The sequence below is a fragment of the Plutella xylostella genome, chromosome 4, assembly GCF_932276165.1.
Source record: "Plutella xylostella chromosome 4, ilPluXylo3.1, whole genome shotgun sequence".
Lineage (NCBI taxonomy): Eukaryota > Metazoa > Arthropoda > Insecta > Lepidoptera > Plutellidae > Plutella > Plutella xylostella.
In genome coordinates, this window is record NC_063984.1 from 1,479,659 (window position 1) to 1,499,727 (window position 20,069).

Genomic DNA, 20,069 nt, shown 5'->3' on the forward strand with positions numbered 1-20,069 from the left:
TGAACTCTCACTTTATAGTGATATCAATAATTGGACCAATTAACGTCAGTCAAATCAACAATTTATAATATCATTTAAGTATTGCTCTATGAGGAAAGTCACATACAACAGCTAAAATCGGTGCGGAGAACGAGCCAGGACAGACGGATAGACATGACGAAACTACAAGGGTTCCTAGTAGACTTACGGAACCCTAAAAAGTAAAACCAGGGTCGCCAGTCTGCAAAATATAATGGATGCCAATAGCACCTATGACATGTAAACACCACGAAATGAAATGTTTGGTTGTCTCAATGGTACACACCATCCCATAGACACCTACGGGATGAATTTCTGTGTAAAAAAAATATATCATTATAAACAAACAAAAAACCCGACTGCACGCTAAAAAGATGAAAACAAGCCCCAATGTTAATGGAAAGTATCGCAGGCGGGGACCAGCAGAGGGTTCACCATTTAGCTGAATGTTACTTAGATAGGTACATAGTGGGTACATACATTGTGTGGCGGTCAAGTTGGTCCTCGCCTGCGATACTTTCCATTAACATTTGGGCTTGTTTTCATCTTTTTAGCGTGCAGTCGGGTTTTTTGTTTGTTTTTAATTATATTTTTTTATTTGTAACTTTTTAGTTGTTTTTATTTTATGAAATTTTATGTCAGTAGTCGGGTTTTAGTTTATGAACATTTTTTATTTCAATAATTTTGGTGTTGTTGTTTAAATACCTACAATATGCATACTTTTGTAATGTGCTAATCAAATCCTTTCATTTGATACTCCACACAGCATAGTTGGAAAAATATTATTTTTTCGATCATCAATTTATGTCCTCTAGAGTGCGCTATATACATTTTAACGTAAAGTCACATAGCCTATAACCATCGCGCCCATAAAATACGCTTCTAGCGATACCTCATACATCAAAATCTATCAAGCCGTTTAGGCTACAGGAGGGAACAAAGAAACAGACAAACATACATACATACATACATACAAACATACAATCGAAAAACATTACCCTCCTCCTTCGGCAGTCGGGTAATAAGCAAACTTCGGGTGCTGGGACCTCTTGTTGTGAGAGTTTGTTGCTTAAACTCAGCAGGTTTTAGCAATTGAGTCTTTATAGTAATTCCAAGATATTGCGACGTGTTTTCACGAATTGTTTTTTGTGTCACTTGAGGTTGTTGACCCGGGTTGTATCTTGCAGATGCCACAGTGTATAAACCTGTAATTTGGTGTAAATTCTTAAGTGAGTACCTACATAATTCATTCTCTATAGATATGCATAATGCAACCACCTTATAAATGTTTGCTTTCCCACTTCTAAACTTCTTAAAAAATAGATTTGTTCAAGTGTTTTTTTGCCACTCACTAAAATGTGGTAATTTTTTACAAATATGTATCTAAAAAGAAACTCATTATGTCAACACGGAGCAGTTTCTTACTTTAAAAAACCTCAAATCATGCTTCGGGTCAATGATTGCAGTGTTTTTTACACTCTAGTAGCAGCACAAGATACAACCAAGCCATATAAAATACATAAATTTATAGCCAAAGAAAGAAAAAAGGTACATGAAAATTTGGTAGAAAAGTTTCAGATTTTTACTGTGGTCGCTGCTGCTGTATATCAATAGTACTTAATTGCTTTTTCACATACGTTTCAATACGATTCTATGTAAGCTTTAGTCTAAGGCAATAATGGATATGCGGATATTTAAGAAAGGGTCTTAAATACAGTTCCTGCATTTAAGACCAATAGAATCAAACAATCCTACAATAAATGGTCGAATGTGATACGCTTATACAAAATATATGATGATAAAACCATGCTTTACGCTTATAGGCAGTGAGTATCGTTTAAAATTCATTAACCTTTTCGTTAGATGGGTTTCGGTCACGCTTTAGACATTTCACAAAATAGATCGGAAGCAAAAAGTTCTGAGTTTTTTGGAAAATAAAATTCCGGGGTCATTATCATTATAATTAGGCGTCTGTACATTTATTTTGATAATTTTGTTTATGAGGCGGAAATGTTCCGAGCATTAGTTCGTTTTTTCCGGAATACACGTCTCATGGTTGAATTACTATATACTAACGCTTCTAAGATTGTATCTACTGTACCTTTGCACCCTGGGTTCAAGCGGTGGACTGACTGGCTGATCCACTCACCACGGTGACAAACCATTGTGTTAGAGCTACAGCTTGTTTGTTACCCACATACCAAGAATAAGATTCAAAATTATGCAAAGAAGATGGCGTGGCGCTGGATAAAATTTTCGCGAATTTACAAAACTTGTAGAACAAAGGTTGTTCATAATGACCCCCTTAATCACCCTTTCGGCTTAGTATACCTTTTTGCAACACCTTGTCTAAACCTTGGACTACACTCTACGCTAAACTGAAACCGGCGATAAACTTCAAACAGTGCGCTTTTGCGTCTCTAGTATCCAATCCTCGGGCACATGTTATACTACAAGACATATTTGCACAGTGCATTCACCCCATGCTCGTGACATGCTCATCCCGGCATAACATTGTTACTCTGTAGGTACAGAACTAGGTACGGTTTGTGTAGAGTGAGTGCCCGTGCGTGCGAAATGTGCAGAAATGGATTTAGAATTTTTGACAAATTTGGACAAACTATTTTCAAAGACTACAAATTAAGGTTATTGACTAGGTTAATGTCTTGTCTAAGTGACTAGGTTATAGAGTTATGCGATCCGATTGATATACTTAAGTATATGAAAACACGACGGCACCATAGTCTAGCGTTTTGGGGCAAAGTCATTTCTTCATCGAAAACCATTGAGTAAAAAGTTAAAAGCATCAATCTCGTCGTAATTTCAAGCATTTTGTAGACATTACAATGCTTATGTCATGAGATTGATCTGTGACTGTGACCGAGTGTTTCAGGAGTAAAAAATGGGGTGGAGTTTTATCAGTGCTCTAAAATATTCCGAAGTCGTATTATAAAACTACCTAATTTATAGTACATAGGGTTGGATTCTAATATTAAGTATTAACTTTTGATACCTAAGTAGTAGACTTAGTGCCAATTTCTCCATAGTAGGTTATCTAACCGACTGGGATTGGTTCATCAATTATACGTCATCTCCATATAAAATTCGTGACAGATGTATCAAAAGTCAACCACTAATACCTGGTTATGCTCTAACCGACTATGGAGAAATCGGCACTTATCTTCTTTATACCGATGTAAGTACATATCTGGTCGTCTTGTATATTGATCGTACACAGAGTAAAATCACAGACAACACTAGGTACAAATCAATATTATGTGGAATATCAATCAGTTAGTCGCCAACATAATCTGCATTCTCAATTATAAATATTACAATTTATAACGGAGCCAATTAAAACATTATATGACAAGAGATACTCGTATTTCGTAATAGATGTAATATCAGAAATATTGTAGTTAACATTGTAATAAAGTAAGAGTTATTGAATATTTAAATGTTATGAGAAATTGGAAAGGTGTAACGTTACTTGCATCACATTTCATCAAGTATACCTATCTACTTTCTTTTTTTGGAACATACCATAATAATATAATATTGTGACTGTAATATCAAATCAGATCAACAATCTAGTAAGATTCTAGAAGCATTTACAATATGAAAACAATACTGCTGTGCTGCTATGTGAACAAGATAGCAATCTTTGAGTAAATAATTTACAAAATGAAGCTGAAACGTTGATGAAAACTCGGTATCTTTAGTATTAACACACTTACATATAAAAATTACATTAAAGGTGACATGCAACAAAAATTTCAACGTAATTAAATATATTGCTGGCTTTCTCTGATACTATACTGTCAAAGCAAGCCAGAAATAGAATGCGGAGCCGATTCCACGACAGCGCTCGTTCGTTCGTTCGTCTAGTACAGAGCAATCCTCCGGATGTCCGTCGATTTCGTTATTGAAACAGCCTGAGCCGCGGCCCTTAACCTCCCTAAACAAACACAATTTGACAAGGTTTCAAAACCAACCACGGACTTTTAAAAACTGACCGTAAACTCCATTCGCAGGATCATTGCATAATGAAGGAGACGCGTGCCTATTCTGCACACTAGAGCGATGTTTGCACAAACAAAACGCAATCGCTTTCAACAACATCCATTGTTCCGTTAACCGAATCTCGGCGGTCACGCGACCTCTCATGTACGGCTTTTATACCAGTATTTACGTAGTTTCTTAATAACATAATAATAAAAATAATATGCACTGTATTGTTTGTGTTTATAATAATAACATAGGACAACTTCATCTTAGTAATTTTCAACTGTTATTTGTTTTTAGTTAATTATTTTGGGGACGCAAGACTCGCAAGAGCGACGCAATTCATTGCGTTTCAGGGGCTGAAGCTACACAGTGAAAATGGTGCCGCCGGTTGAAAGTCTCCCTTTTGTCTGGCAAATCCGAAGGGCATCGAGATTGCCTCACTGACCCAAATATCGCCGGTTTACGGTTAGATACTACGATGATAAGATAACTGCTGTATAGCGTTTAAAGATTGTTTTGTTTGAATCGGGCCCGTCTGTCAGCGGCGCCCATGCAAGGCCATTGGCGTCCCTTTTGCGAAACAATCTCGTTTGTTTATATTAGTAGACATGACATTATCCGTCGCACTGGCTCTCAAAGCCGTGTGATCTTATGTCACGTCTGGGCATCTTACGAACCGTGCTGGCCATTCCGAACCATTTATATATGTATACCCGTGATACATAATTCGACACCACGACAAATGTTAATATGTGAAACCACCCACTACGCTTTGTGCAGGGCGGCACATTATTAACATACAGTTACTACGATGTCAAATGTTGCGTGAGTGCCATAAACGTTATCAGCTTATTAACCGGTGTCGGCGACGTTCAGCGCGATAGCTGTGACCTGATTAGAGGTCGTAAATGAGCTGCAATCACGACCCATAGGAGTTATAGGTAGGATAATAAGGCTCCATGCACTTTCGAGAATGTAACTTTTAGTTTCATGCCTTTATGGAATTACAAGTTAGTCGTCATCGTTAAGATCCTTTAATAATAGTAAAGCGTATCAAAAAGTTGGATTAAACATCTATACTCTAAAAATGAATATTAAGTATTATTAAAAAAAAAGAAGTACTTAGAGATTTATAAAGTTTATGATTCCGATGGATGTCAGTTCGAAAGTACAGAATTTCGAAGTATGAAACTCCGCTGTTTGTGAATCATAAAGTATATGATTGCGATGTATGTCAGTTCGAAAGTACATTATGTCAAGTTTGTAAAAATTGACGTTCATCGGAAAATTTTATATTTATACGATGAATAAAAACATTTGAATTTGAGTATATAAAATGCCGCAACTTTGAATTTAGCGATATTATTGTAAAATTTCTAGGGTTAAAGATGCATTTCTTGCAAGTAATTTTATGTACATCTGCGGGGCCTTCCCTGTTGTTATCATGGCAGAAAGTCTTGTTCCTGTTCATATCAATAAGTGATATAATAAGAAATAGGTATTATCAAGCCATTAGCTGAAATAAAATCTGATAAGTAATGTAAGGAAGATAAAGAATTATCGCGGCAATGCGTCATTATAAACCATTTTTAGCCTGGTGGTTATTTGGTGGGCAAGTATGTGATTTCGTCGTGTTTAAATCCATTTCACATACTATTTATGGTTCCATGTAGTCTGCAAAATTTTATAAGTACATAAAAAAAATTCAGACCTGATTATTGACCATCAGCATCATAAACAAAGCCATGAGGTCTCGGAAAAGAAAACAAAAATACCTACATACACTGAACCTTGCAGTGTCTGCACAATGTCGATTCTATTTTCAGACCACACATCGTTATCATTTTGAGATAAACATAGGTACCTATCTCTTTACGACGTTGTAAGCAATAACATTCATTTATTGATAACATTAATCAGCTATTCAATCACGACATAACCACTGGGTGTTCGCGACATCAAAAAGGTTAATATTATTTATATAAATAAGTTCTAAAGTTCAATAATAATATTCGTGATCAATGTTAATTCGTGACGACTTTGATGACAGATTATTAATTTTCTAACGCTATCATTAAAAAACATGCGAGGGTGACCTGATTGCAAGTAGTTCAAGTTCATACATCATCTTTCAAATGAAGACATTATAATTAAGATAATAAGATGAATGAGAATCAGTGGACATGACAATCGTATTTTCGGTCGCTTTCGTGAGGTCACAGATTATTTATTATTAATAGCTTAACAAGTTCGGTGTTAAGATAAAGATGAAATTAATGCAAATTTCTTGCTAGTTGTACATATTATTACATCTATTTAATAACAATTGAATCGGCACATTTGGCATCCATAAATAATACCTGCATACTATAAACCTACTTATCTTTAATCAGCTAGATTCATAGTCGATTTCATAAAGCCCTCCGTAAACAGCGCCTCTCGGCCGCTGCGCCCGCGGCTGCAAACGAAATCGAAATTTCGAACAATATCAGCTCTAATAATAAGGACATGTCGTGAAAGCGAGATCGGCAAAAACTAAACGTCACGATCTTAGCCGTTGACCCCACCCGATACACTTCTGATGATTTACTGCCGCTCTGAACCAATCTAATTGTACCATGATAGCCCTATGCTGGCTTGCAACAGCCAGGCCCCATGTACCTAACTCCTTCTTCGCAAATGCCAAGTATTTAGATGCTTAATAACAACACCCGCATGCTGATTTCAGATCGCAACTCCTTAAGTTCAACCAGCTCTGACGAAACGAACTTAGAAGCACTATAAAAAAGTTTTCTTTCTTTCGAAGAATGCAATCGTAGAAAGTATTGCTGATTGACCATAATGACAGTGACGGAGGAACACATCAGAGCGAACAATTTCTTCCATTAGAGATGAAGTACCCCATTGCGAAGGTCATAATTTCGGTCGCGATAAGTCCAAACAATATGGTAGAACAGACAGCGAACAATAGGTCGTGAAGAGAAAAAAATGAAGCGTAATTTCGGAGCGAGCTATGTGAGTTATGAGTAATTTGCTCTCACGCCGCCGACCACATGGCTCGCCACTCCGGTACCCGCGCACACAAATGATTAGACAGCCATCATAAACGTAATTGGTAAAAGAAATAAGTGGTATCGGCATCAGCAGATATTTAGAGAATGTAGATAAGAATAGAAAGGATGAAAGCGAAATGAAATTGATACCGCGTTTCAAGATCAATGTCACAAAAGGTGAAGGCTTGGTTAATAGGATAAAACTATTGAATTACTGAAATCGAAATTTTACTTTAGACACTGTTTGGATACTTTGGATAGAACTCGTACAGAATATTGAAACCCGACGAATGCTACTCGTCTGCTAATTCGATTGACATGAACAAGTATGTACCGATGACATATGAAATAACTTGCAGAAGAATATTTGATATAAATAATGTATGCTTACCTAACACAGTTACCGACATTAAACCTGATAACCGAAGTAGCTGCCAAACATTTGATAAACATTGTGTACACTCGCAAAGTGTGATATTAACATACAAGGCGAGTAAACATAATCACAAAACCGCTATGCAATTACATAGAGAAAAGAAGAAAACTGTCCGTCTGTCAAGGAAAGCAAGATGTTTATTAATTCAACTGAAAGGCGTGCCCTAAAAACTCCGTATGGCCTCTTGAATCCACCGAGAAATCTCTACTATCTTAATGAAGCGAAAACTGCACGTCTTCTTGACAGCGAAGCGGCGCCATTAGTTGTGTGCTGTCATAATTAAACTAATGTAAGAGGTGCACATAGATGTTTTAATTGCATAAAAGAGCTACTCTTCGACGGTTATGGAAGTAGGTTAAGTTGTTCTTTTGTTTAATTGTAAAAAAGCTAGACTAAACTAATATAGGCATTAGCGTTGTTTAGAAGTCAAACTTGAAAGCTCTTTGAGAATTTTTATGCAGTGGGTAATACGATTATTACTGCCGCCAAATTAATTAGATAAACTATTTGCAATTAGAAATAAGTAATCCACCCAGAAGTTCGTGTCATATATTAAGTATAACACAATGCATAATAATTATAAAGTATGTAATTTAATTTTATAATTAAAAAAATTAAAAAACCGACTTCAAAAAACTACTAAAATGTAATAAATAATTTAAGGTTTACACAAATTCTACTCGTATGTGACAGTACAAATATACCTAAGCAGGAACTGTTCTTTTTTGATGTTGGTGCGGTGACAAAGTAATCTGAAGAAATATGGATAAAATTCTGAAAAAAAAATGGGACCACCTGGGAGCTCAACCCAATACAACAAAAAAAGAATTTTCAAAATCGGTTCATAAACGGCGGAGTAATCGGTGAACATACATAAAAAAAAATAAAAAAATAAAAAAAGATCCCGACGAATTGAGAACCTCCTCCTTTTTTTGAAGTCGGTTAAAAAGTAACCAATACCTCAAACCTATCGCAAATATCCTACGGCGCTACCTGCTAAACCAAAACCTGTAGTAAAGAGAAACACTATTGCACCTTAAAGGACAACAAAGAGGCTATAAATAATTTACCAAGCGGAACCGCGGCGGCCCCCTGGGAACCTGCCAAGGCGAGGGCGTTCCGGGCCGAGGCACGGTCAGGAGCTGGCACCTGCTCATTAAGGGGACACGGCGGAGTAAAAAAAGTTACGATATTTTAATACGAACTATACAGGGTGTTGCAAAATTGGTATACTAAGCCGAAACCTACATGTGCAGCATGGTATATCTAAGCCCGAAACTGAAGTCAGAATTTGGAAATTCGCGAAAAAAATATATTATTTTCCATTGTAAAAAGTCACGTGACCAACAAACTTTCTATGGGAAATTAAAATTTTTTTTCGCGAATTTTCAAATTCTGATTTCAGTTTCGGGCTTAGATATACCATGCTGCACACGTAGGTTTCGGATTAGTATACCCTTTTTGCAACACCCTGTAGATGGAGTGCAAAAGAAACGTCTCGAGAAATAACACCCCAGTTTTACCATTGAGCTCTTGTTTTGAATTAGTTCGGTTAGAGGATTTGTGACTTTAGTTATTGTCAATGGTTGTCATTAGGTTGAACTTTTGAACGGTTTGACAGTAGACAAAATGCGGACAGTGTTTTGTATGTGACACACCATCTTGTTCGTATATCGTTAATCTTTAATCAGCTATATCATATATAGCTTTTATCAGCTATACACGCAGACCGGAACTCGCAAATAAAAAATAACACATCCTTCCAAACAGACGTTTATGGTGAGGAAGGCTGCTAATTATATATTGATCCTTAGAGGATGCATTAAAACTACCTATATCATATAATAATAACACAGTCAGGTTAGAAAGACAAGGCGTACGCACTCAAACGCTTATAGACCGGAACAATTATATCAGAAGCTCAAAAGCATTCCACAACGAAATTCTCACATATTTTTTTCACACGGCTCATTGTATTTAGTGAAATAACAAAAAATGTCGGAGCAGTTTCTCCTGGCAACAAAAATTAAGATCGTACCGACGATAAGGATTCACAAAAAAAAGTTTGAGAAAGTTACACATCGATACCAAATAATAACGAGAAAGGAAAAGCAGCAACAAGTGTTGTGGCCTGCGCAGGCGATGTGGAGCAGTGAAAGATAATTGCTGTCAGATGATATATACTGGTATTCACGAGTGGAAGAGTGTCAAGGGCGTGCTGACAACCTGCGGGGTCACTCTATAATGACGAAAAACGAACGAACGAGAGCTGTCGTGCAATCGGCAAGTTTTTTACAACGAGAGAGTTGTAGCTCGAGCAGCAGCGCGCCCAAACTTAGTTTTTCGTCAGTATAGAGACTATAGAGTAACCCTGCGACGGGCATCGTGTCCCCAATCACCGAAAACCACCCACTCCGAAACTTATTGATCGAATCGAGGAATTCGGTCATCAGTCGGCGACGCATTATCTAATTCCAGCTGGTAATTACGTTTGTTACAAGCCTGTTACTTCAATGTCAATGTCGAACTCGCCGCTATTGCGAGCCCCGCTTGCGAGTTGCGACACAACAGTTTTTTGGCAACTCCTTTTTTGTCATTGTTATAAACAATAACAGTAGAACCACTACCTCTAGCGCATAATTAGTTTTTTGGCAAATTTTCATATATTTTTTACAATTTATTACGTTTTGCTTGTAATAATAATTATGTTATCTATGGACTACTTTTCTTGGGAAAGTTTAAAGGAACCTCAAAAAGGTGTTGATGAATAACAATTTATGGCGGCAATTACCTAATTGTACGAATAAAATTCGTGAGAATGCACAGCTTACAAAGTAGGTGAAACAATTCTATGTTTGTATGTATATTTACTCAAATTCTCATAATAATTGTTTAATAGATTGGCTATCGTTAAGCGTATAATTGTGATATTTTGTCAAACTCCCACACGCCGGGTCACACGCTTTCGACGATACACTACAAATCGCACTTGACACTCTTTCGCGGATATCCAATATTAGCTTACCATTTAACAGCAATTTAATTCGCCAAATCGGTAAACGTACATTCCAATTTGTCAGAAGTCACCTCGAACTGTAGAAACTTTTTAATAAAAAAATACCTATTAAGTTCTACCTACATATCTTTCAAAATCTTAGCTATACGAGTAGACTGCTATAAATTGCCGCGAACACTAGTATATTCGGCGTGTACTATTGCCGATTATCACGAAAAACTCATAATATGCTACGGTAAAATTGTAATGAAATTCAAGTCGCGTGTTAATTTGTTTCAGTGTAATTTGTTCTAGCGGAATTACACAAACCAAAAGTACAGTTTTGACGTCACATCTCAGCCAGCCCGATAGATGAAATCAATACAACGCTCAACAGATAACAAAAGTAAAGTGTTAACAAGAGAATGCTCTTCACATATTTTGAAGTGCGCACATCATTAAATCATCATTGATTAACACGTGAAGATAAAGATACATAAAGTGAAGGGACTCGCTTCTTTGGCGGCAAATTGTCAGAAACAAAAGACAACCAAAGGTTCGATAATGAACTGGGTACCGTTAGCAACGGAATGCGATTTTCTAAAGAAAATAAATAGACCAAGAGATTTAAGCTTTGCTGTTCAGATAGTAAAAGTAATAACTAAAACGGTATCCGGAGACATTAAATCATGGCAAAGCGCCGAGGTGGTGTATTGCTTTGGTTTAAAGGAGGTAATGGAGCATAATGAAAGAGCAGACCTTTTGGTTTCTTGGTTGGACGCAACCTCGTAAAGTGTTAAGGTCGATTTGACAGCAAGATTATTGAAGTCGTCTCTTGCAGTTAGATGGCTTCCTTCCTTTAGCGATTTAAGTAGTAAGTAGGGTCATAATAGTAATAGGTAAGTCTCGTCATTTTGTTTCATTTCCCACTCATGAAATTAGGTGGTATTTAACAGATATCTAATGCTATAACTGCTAGGGATTGCTACATTACCGTGTTTCGTTTTGAAGTGGCATATATGGAGTCAGTGACCATCATCTTTTTAAAATATATTTTGTCAACGTCCTTTGAACGCTATTTAACGAAGCTGTATTCTAATTTACTTTGACTTACAGTATTGCCACTAACGAGACGTGTTGAATGAAATTATTTATTATTATAAGTAATTCATTATTTGTCTGTAAATGAGGTACATTACAAGTCGTTTATGATTGTTTACAGCAAACATGGTTAATATTTTTTTTTATCTGCGAGTTTAAAAGCCAGTGATTGAGTGATAAGTAACCGTTTTTAAAAAAACGGAAACGGAGCGAGTTCTCAAGTTCTCTTACTCTAGCCCAGTGTCATCGAGGCTTTACATAGTATGAATAAATACAGAGTTTGCATTCTGCGCAACGTCCGCTGTACCAAAACATGATACCCAAGTTACACAAGCTCTGAGACCTTGAAAGCCTTGAAGCTATCGGTAACGATGACACGCCAGGCTGCGGCTGCGGTTTGGACGCACGTAACAAGAGAGCAGCGATCAGGGGGGCCACTCTATATACCCTTGTTACACATACAGAGTAAAAGGGCGAGACAGTATCTTCGGCCAATCCTCGACTAATGAACGGCTAGCAATTCGAATTCTCGGCCGAGGGCCCTGTCTCGGTTACTGTACTCGGTAGGTGTTATCAGGGTAATAGTGACGAAAAACGAACGAACGAGAGATGTCGTGTTACCGGCACGTTTGAAACAACGAGACAGAGTCGTGGCTCGCGCAGCAGAACTCGGAAAAATCGTTTTTCGACAAATAGAGTGACCCCCCTGGACCCAACGAGCCGCGTAACAGATAGCCATAGACATGATAGACGTATGACTTTGTACAATGTACATCCTTCACAGAGTATGTTGTGAAGGCTGTTTGAAATGCGCACTCTTTTGATAACAACCTTTTTTCGTCGCATTTTTTATTTTATTTTCAGATATATTTTTGTATTATTGCAAGAAGTAGGGAATTATTATGAATTATACGAGTTGGTAGGTAATAAGGAAATGACCACGGCACATACAAGACGTATCAAATTGTTGTTGTTGTGATCTAAGCTTCCCATTAGCCTTGTCAAACCCTGCTTGTGTTTTCGCAAAGTCACTTACCTTAATTTATATCTCTTCTTTGGCGACCGAAGGTTTTCTTGTAATACATTATTACTTTTGTATGTTTTCGTCTTACAATAAGTTAATAGTTTAGATTATTTCTAACTTTGGCCATCATCCGCGGATTCATGTCTATAGGTATGTAAGTACATAACTATAATATGTACTGACTTTATCACATTGTCTACGCCCACTAAAAGTGATAGGTTAGGTAGGTACCTACTAATGATATGAGCGTGATCAAAAGCCGCACAGCCGTTACTAATCCATTTTATATGGCATCAACTTGTGATTGAACCTTCAAACGGAAATCCTATTCTCTTAATTTGTTCAGTGTAATAGTATGTTTACATTACAGTAAGTGCAAAGATTTGTGATAGAGAACTTTTAGTGCGGCAAGAAATCTATGTACAAACTTACGTAAGTTTCATAACTATAGACCCCATTTGTCAATCATCAGTAAAATCCACACTCTTACATCCATAGCTACCTACAACTTATATTAGAACTACGATGGCATTACAACTTACAATGGACAACATTTCAAAAAACTAAAGCTGCTATAAATCGAAAACCATTTCGAGATTTAGCTCTAAAGGCCACAAAAAAAATGTTTTTGTATTTTTTGGATGTATCATTTTCGAGAAAATCATAAAATAGTAAAAAAGTGCTGATGACGTCATGCATCAGGTGCGATGCATTTTGATGATCAAAGCCTATAGATTTAAAAACAAAGTAACTGTCACTTTCATTTTTGATTGACGTTGACGTTTTATCGAGTCGTTGTTGTTTATTTGGGTCATTTTCATAAATTCTGTTCTGACACTTTCTAACATTTTTTTTTAATTTATCATATAAAATGGTTAGTACTTATTAAGAGATGACATCTATTTAATATGTCCCTGAGCATGCCACCGCCTACACAGCTGAAAAAATGCTTCAGCTTATTTTTTTACATGATAAGTACCTACTTTGTATCATCAGAAATATCAATGTCATTTGATAATGACCCATTTGTTGGTTGGCATGTAAACAAAGTATAAATGTCACTTGTCAGTGTCATTTATGTTTTTTTTCGAGACTAAGACAATAGACAAAAATAAAAATTGAGCCTAATATGTGTTGTCACTTCCGGTTTTAAAAAAATTAACTTTAAAGTTAAAAATAACATGCAAAAATTAATGTATATACAAAATAAAAAAATACGGGTCCTCTAATTTTTTATAACCTTTCCGAATAGCTAATAAAAATATAGGGTAAAGAAAATGAAATGTTGTCCATTTATGTGTATTTGGATCAGATCACTAACTTATTTAAACGTTAAACCAGACAGGTAGGTACATGGATAAATCAATAAAGTTTACTGCATGCATGCATGTGAACTCACGTTACTTGCATGCCAGTCAGCGAAACAAAATTTAAAACTAAAATGGAGGACATAAGTAATATTTAACAGTCGTAATAGTATTCCTATTCTAAGATCCCTTTCTCTGAGCTATGTGTAGGAGTTACTACGGCCTTGAAGGATTTAAGTGGGCGGGTATTCATAGTTAAGTACTTATAAAGATTTGATGTGACACGCACGAACTAACTAGAGGTATATTTAAGTATATCACTTTCGATTTTATTGTAATCAATTCAAAATCTGATTTGAACTAAGTGTTTATGAAATACAGGGTTAAAATTGTAACCGCTGCCTAATTATTTACTGAATAGTCCCATCTCATCTTTTCACCAGCATATACTTACCTTGGTAAGTTTATGTTTACTTGGTGGTTATATCTTACTTATCAAAGGTTAAACATTTTGATAGGTAAGTAACAAAAGCTTTGAATTGAAGTGAATTTAATAAGTATGATAATTTTTTAACGTTATCGATTGCTAATTTTGCCTTAAATTTTAGGTTTGTTTCATAACGATGGCAGAAACGATATCCAACCACCTAGTTATCTACATGACTTTAGGACGGAAGAAGTTGACAAAATACGAGTACCAATCCAAATTTTTCTAAAAAGGTTCTGAAAAAAACACATTAACATGCTAAGGTTGCTGGCAAGGGGTCGGGCAACGAAACATAAATTTCAATAGACATAAAAACGTGCTCCGAGCCATCGAGAATATTCTACACTCGGCTCCCCGAGGACTTCATTCAACATTTACAAATCAACAAATTGTACCGACGCAAACCTTTACTATTGTATATTGTTGCAAATAGATACGCTATTTAGGAACCCCAACGGAGTTCTGTTAGGAAATAAAATGGTTACGCAAAAGGACATGCAAAAAAAACCTCCCACGGATCACTATCGATAACTTCAAAAGGACCATATTCACAATGGAACGGCATTTTCTACGCTATATTTTTTGTTTATCTCGCATCGATCGGTCAGTTGCATTTTCGTGCAAATTTTTACGTATCAACACTTTCCCACGGCCTACACTGCTTATTTAGACGTAACTAGCCACAATCGGGATGGAAAATAATACAAAAAAAATCATGCATTCGCACAGAATAATGGAATACAGAGAGACTTGGTCGCAACCAGCATCCACAGTAACCAAGTAAAAGATGTAAGTAGTTTATTTAAAAAATTACACATTTATATTAGCTCTCATAATAAAAATTTCAAGCATTCTTTAGATACTTATAGATTAGTTAGCTTATTATTAATTAGTTAATTGATAGATAGATAGATAAGTTATTTATTTACTTAACACAACACAATTGGTTCAATGAATAGGTACATAAAACCTGTACAAACTAAGATGCAACATAATATGTAAGATTTATAAGTATACATTATGATTTATGACGGTACGCACTTATCTTTGGGCCATCACTGTTACTGAAAATAAAGTTATTTTCTCTACTCTATGGCAACTAGCCATGGATAAGATAGAGCCCTCATTAAGTATAAGCTTCCCATGCTGGGCCCAGCCTATTTCGAAACGATTTTTTAAGCCGATCGCATCATCATAGGGTGGGTAGGTACAGAATATTCTATAAAAACAGGTTTCCCACTCATATAAGGAACTTATCGTTTCCCGATTAATCAACTAGTTAATCAATAGTCCTCTATATTATTATTATTTTTAATTAGAAATATTTAATGATTTATTTTAGAACAACAGTCATTGCCCTTCATCTCATTAAATCTGTAAAGTTGTACAGATCCGCCGCACCAGCAGCTAGAACACATATACTTAGCCGCAATAACAAAAGAAAACTACTCTATTAATCAACAAATAAAAATCAATGTTAAAATTTCAAATTTCGAACATCACTCACATTAATTCGGGTTCGTATTTTGAAAGAGTTTGAGGCTCATCAATTTATAAAATACCTCATTGGTTTAAACTCTTTGGTGATGCAAGAAGGTCCGGCTCTGAATGTACTTGTTGCACAATATCAAGTGCATGGAGTTTTTGTTACTGGATGCAAGTGAGGCGGCCATCGCGCTTAAACAATTACTTACTGGATGGCTTGCGTCATAATCTTGGCCACAGATGAGGAACCAATAGAGATAGACCATTGATATAGGTAGGTATCTAAGTCTCTCTCTCTCTCAGCCTTCCGTAGTCCACTGTTGGACATAGGCCTCTCCTAACGATCGCCACCCCAAACGGTCACCCGCCATCTGCATCCAGCGGCTTCCCGCTACCTTCCGCAGATCATCAGACCAACGGGTTGGGGGGCGACCGACACGCCGTTTGCCGACACGGGGTCTCCACTCCAGAACCTTTCTACTCCAGCGGTCGTCGGCTCTGCGGGCTACGTGGCCAGCCCATTGCCATTTCAGCGTGCTAATCCTTTTGGCTATGTCGGTAACTTTAGTTCTCCTGCGGATTTCTTCATTACGAATCCTATCTCGCAGGGACACGCCTAACATAGCCCTTTCCATAGCACGCTGAGCAACTCTGAGCTTGTGGATAAGCCCTTTGGTGAAGCACCACGTCTCGGCTCCGTAAGTCATCACTGGCAACACGCACTGATTGAAAACTTTTGTTTTCAGACACTGAGGTATGTTTTCAGTGAAGATGTGTCGTAATTTCCCGAACGCTGCCCATCCGAGTTGGATTCTACGAGCTACCTCTTTATCGAAGTTGGATTTACCTAATCGGATCACTTGTCCTAGGTAGGGATACTGATCAACAACTTCGATGGTGACACCTCCTACAGTTACGGGTGATGATGAAACATGTTCGTTCGACATGACCTTTGTCTTGTCCATGTTCATTTTCAGCCCAACTTGTTTAGAGGCATCATTGAGGTCTGTGAGCATTTCGCCCAACTCCTCCAGCGTTTCCGCCATAATAACTATGTCATCAGCAAATCGTAGATGAGAGATATATTCGCCATTGACGTTAATGCCCAGTCTTTTCCACTCTACAAGCTTAAAAACATCTTCCAGTGCACAGGTGAACAGTTTCGGAGAAATAACATCTCCCTGTCTCACGCCCCTTTGCAACTGGATCGGTTTTGTGCTATGTTCGTGTAATCGAACTGACATTGTGGCAGCATTGTACATACATCTCAACACCTCGATATAGCGATAGTCTATATGGCACCGCTGAAGGGATTGAAGCATCGCCCAGAGCTCAATAGAATCAAAGGCTTTCTCATAGTCCACAAACGCTAGACATAAAGGTAGATTATACTCCTCGGTCTTCTGTATAACCTGCCGAAGCGTGTGTATGTGATCTATGGTACTATAGCCTTTTCGGAACCCGGCTTGTTCGGGTGGCTGGAAGTCGTCGAGTCTTTGCTCGAGACGATTCGTAATAACTCTCGAAAACAGCTTGTACACATGGCTCAGAAGTGCAATGGGTCTATAATTCTTCAATAGGGCTTTGTTGCCTTTCTTGAAGAACAAAGTCACTACACTTCTGCTCCATGCCTCCGGGCTTGTGCCTTCGAGTATGACGGAATTAAACAGCCTCCGAAGTGCTATTAAAATCGGTCTACCGCCGGCTTTCAGAAGTTCTGTCGTTATTCCATCATCTCCCGGAGCTTTGTTGTTTTTTAGCTGTTTGAGAGCTATACTAATCTCGTCTAGACTGACGTCCGGAATATCTTCGGTATAGTGTCGGGTGAGTGGCGCTCGGCTGTCGTGAGCACCGCTGGTAATAGGGTTTTGTGTTGTGGTGTATAACTGTCCGTAGAATCTCTCAATTTCTCCCAGAATTTCGGGCACTGATGAAACGGTGTTGCCAGTGTCGGTCTTCAGTTGGGTCAACAGAGTCTGCCGAACAGATCGATCTCTAGCAAAGACTTTGGAGCCCTTGTTTTGCTCTATTGCGTCTTGAATGCGCTTGCAATTGTAGCGTCTCATATCGCAACGTCTTGCTTTGGCGATCTGTCTGTTTAGACGTCTGTATTCGACCATATCAACTGAAGACTGCAACCTCATTTCTCTCCGTTCTCTTATGAGACTCAGAGTCCCATCTGAGAGTTTTTGAGGTCCTCGGTTGGTTCGGGACGAAAAATATTTCGATCCTACCTCTCGGACAGTTTCCACAAACCTATTGTTTAAATCGTCAACTGTAACGCAATTCTCTAAACATATCAGGCGGTCGCAAAGCTCAGACTGAAAGCTTTCGGGATCCTGGATTTGAGCAGGAGTAGGACGGAGCGTGGACTTCATTAGACGGGAGCGTTCTATTTTGCAGTTTATATTCAAAGTGCCTCTTACGAGTCGGTGATCGCTGCCGGTCTTAACCCTACTGATCACTGAGACATCATTGAATATGTGCTTCTTATCCGTCAATATGAAGTCGATCTCGTTTTTAGTCTTCCCATCGGGGCTAATCCACGTCCACTTCCTTTGTGGCTTCTTCTTGTAGAAGGAGTTCATCATATAGAGGCCCTCCTTCTCCAAGAAGTCAGCCAGCATTTGCCCACGATGGTTCCTGACTCCAAATCCATGTGACCCCACTTTCGTCTCGCCGCCTTCTTGTTTTCCGAGTTTCGCGTTAAAGTCTCCCATCACCACCGTGAAATGAGTAGTGAACTTACGCAGGGCAGACGATACGTCTTCATACGCAAGTTCGACCTCATCATCGGTGTGCTTAGATGTGGGTGCGTAAACCTGTATGACCTTCATTGAGTATCGTTTAGATATTCTCAGGATGAGGTACGCAACCCGTGTCGACACACTTCCGATTTCAACGATGTTGTTGACGAGGGACTTGTTGACGATGAACCCGACACCCCCTTGGGACAGTTGGTCGCCCTCCCGGTGGTACAGCAAGTTTCCGGACTGGAGAATTTCCGTATCCTCTCCCTCTCGTCGGACTTCGGATAACCCTATAATGTCCCATTTTAACTTGCTGATTTCCTCTTCCAGCTCCTCTATCTTCACGTCTTCCCTCAGTGTCCGTGCGTTATATGTTGCCAGGTGCAAGGGTCGGTTGGGCTGGTAGCCGACTCTCTGCCGGAGATTCTTCGCACCCCCTGCCCCGCCGTTACCGTGACCGCTACCGGAGTCCGGGATAGCGGGGCTGCCGGGGACTGGGGGCCGGGGCTTTGTTTTTTCCATCATTAGGAGGTGTATTTGCCATAATCACCGCGCTTGGCAGGCGTGTTGGTGATTCTCTTTTTTACGGCGGGAGATCGCCGCCTCTGCTAGGAGAGAAGGTCGGGTCGATTTACCGCCGCCCGACATTCGGCGTTGTCACTCGTTAGCACCACCCAGGGGGCACGTGTAGGGTAACTAGGGTTTGTACCTACGGACGTGAGCGACAAGCCCCCCAAGGTATCTAAGTACCTAAGGAAAATAATAATAAATAGGTACATTGATTTGCAAATATTTGGAAATAGAAAAAGATAACAATTTAAAGTCATGGACACTTTAAAGGTAAGTACAGTTAACAGGTCTAGTAGAATCCGAAACTACCTTTCGAATTCTACTCGTTATGACGCGTTATTGAAACATTTACAGCCTCAGGGCTTATTTGACACATAAACCAAATTGAATTCTTTAAATCTAATCAAGGATCTTAAAGAGGACTGCTTAAATTCCTACCGATCGAACAAAATATAATAAGTGAAAACACTTCTGCGTCGGCATTTGAATCTTACTCTTTGACGCAACCAAAACGCATTACTGGATCGAAAGTGAAAACTTAATCCACATCATCTTTCAACACTTATTTATAATCCATTGCAGTCTCATTACACCGGCCAGAGTTATGCCCCTTAAGGAAGTCACCGATGGACTAAAAAATATCATCAGGTTTAAAATGGTATACGATTATCGGGAGAATGTACCTTCCCACTACTGTCATTTCGTGTTATGATGAAATGATGATACGTTTTGTTTGAGGAAGAGGAAGATTGGAATTCTGTGTTCAGAATAAACGATTTGTTTGTATAATGATAAAGAATCTGTATAAAAAAGATTAATAGCAGAGAGGGAGATA

At 38.2% G+C, this 20,069-nt stretch overlaps 1 protein-coding gene across 4 annotated transcripts in view; it reads right to left on the reverse strand.

Annotated features, from left to right (window-relative positions):
• Positions 1-20,069, reverse strand: part of LOC105389384 (protein spire) — a 137,910-nt gene that overhangs the window by 109,940 nt on the left and 7,901 nt on the right. The gene's annotated exons all lie outside the window — the stretch shown is intronic.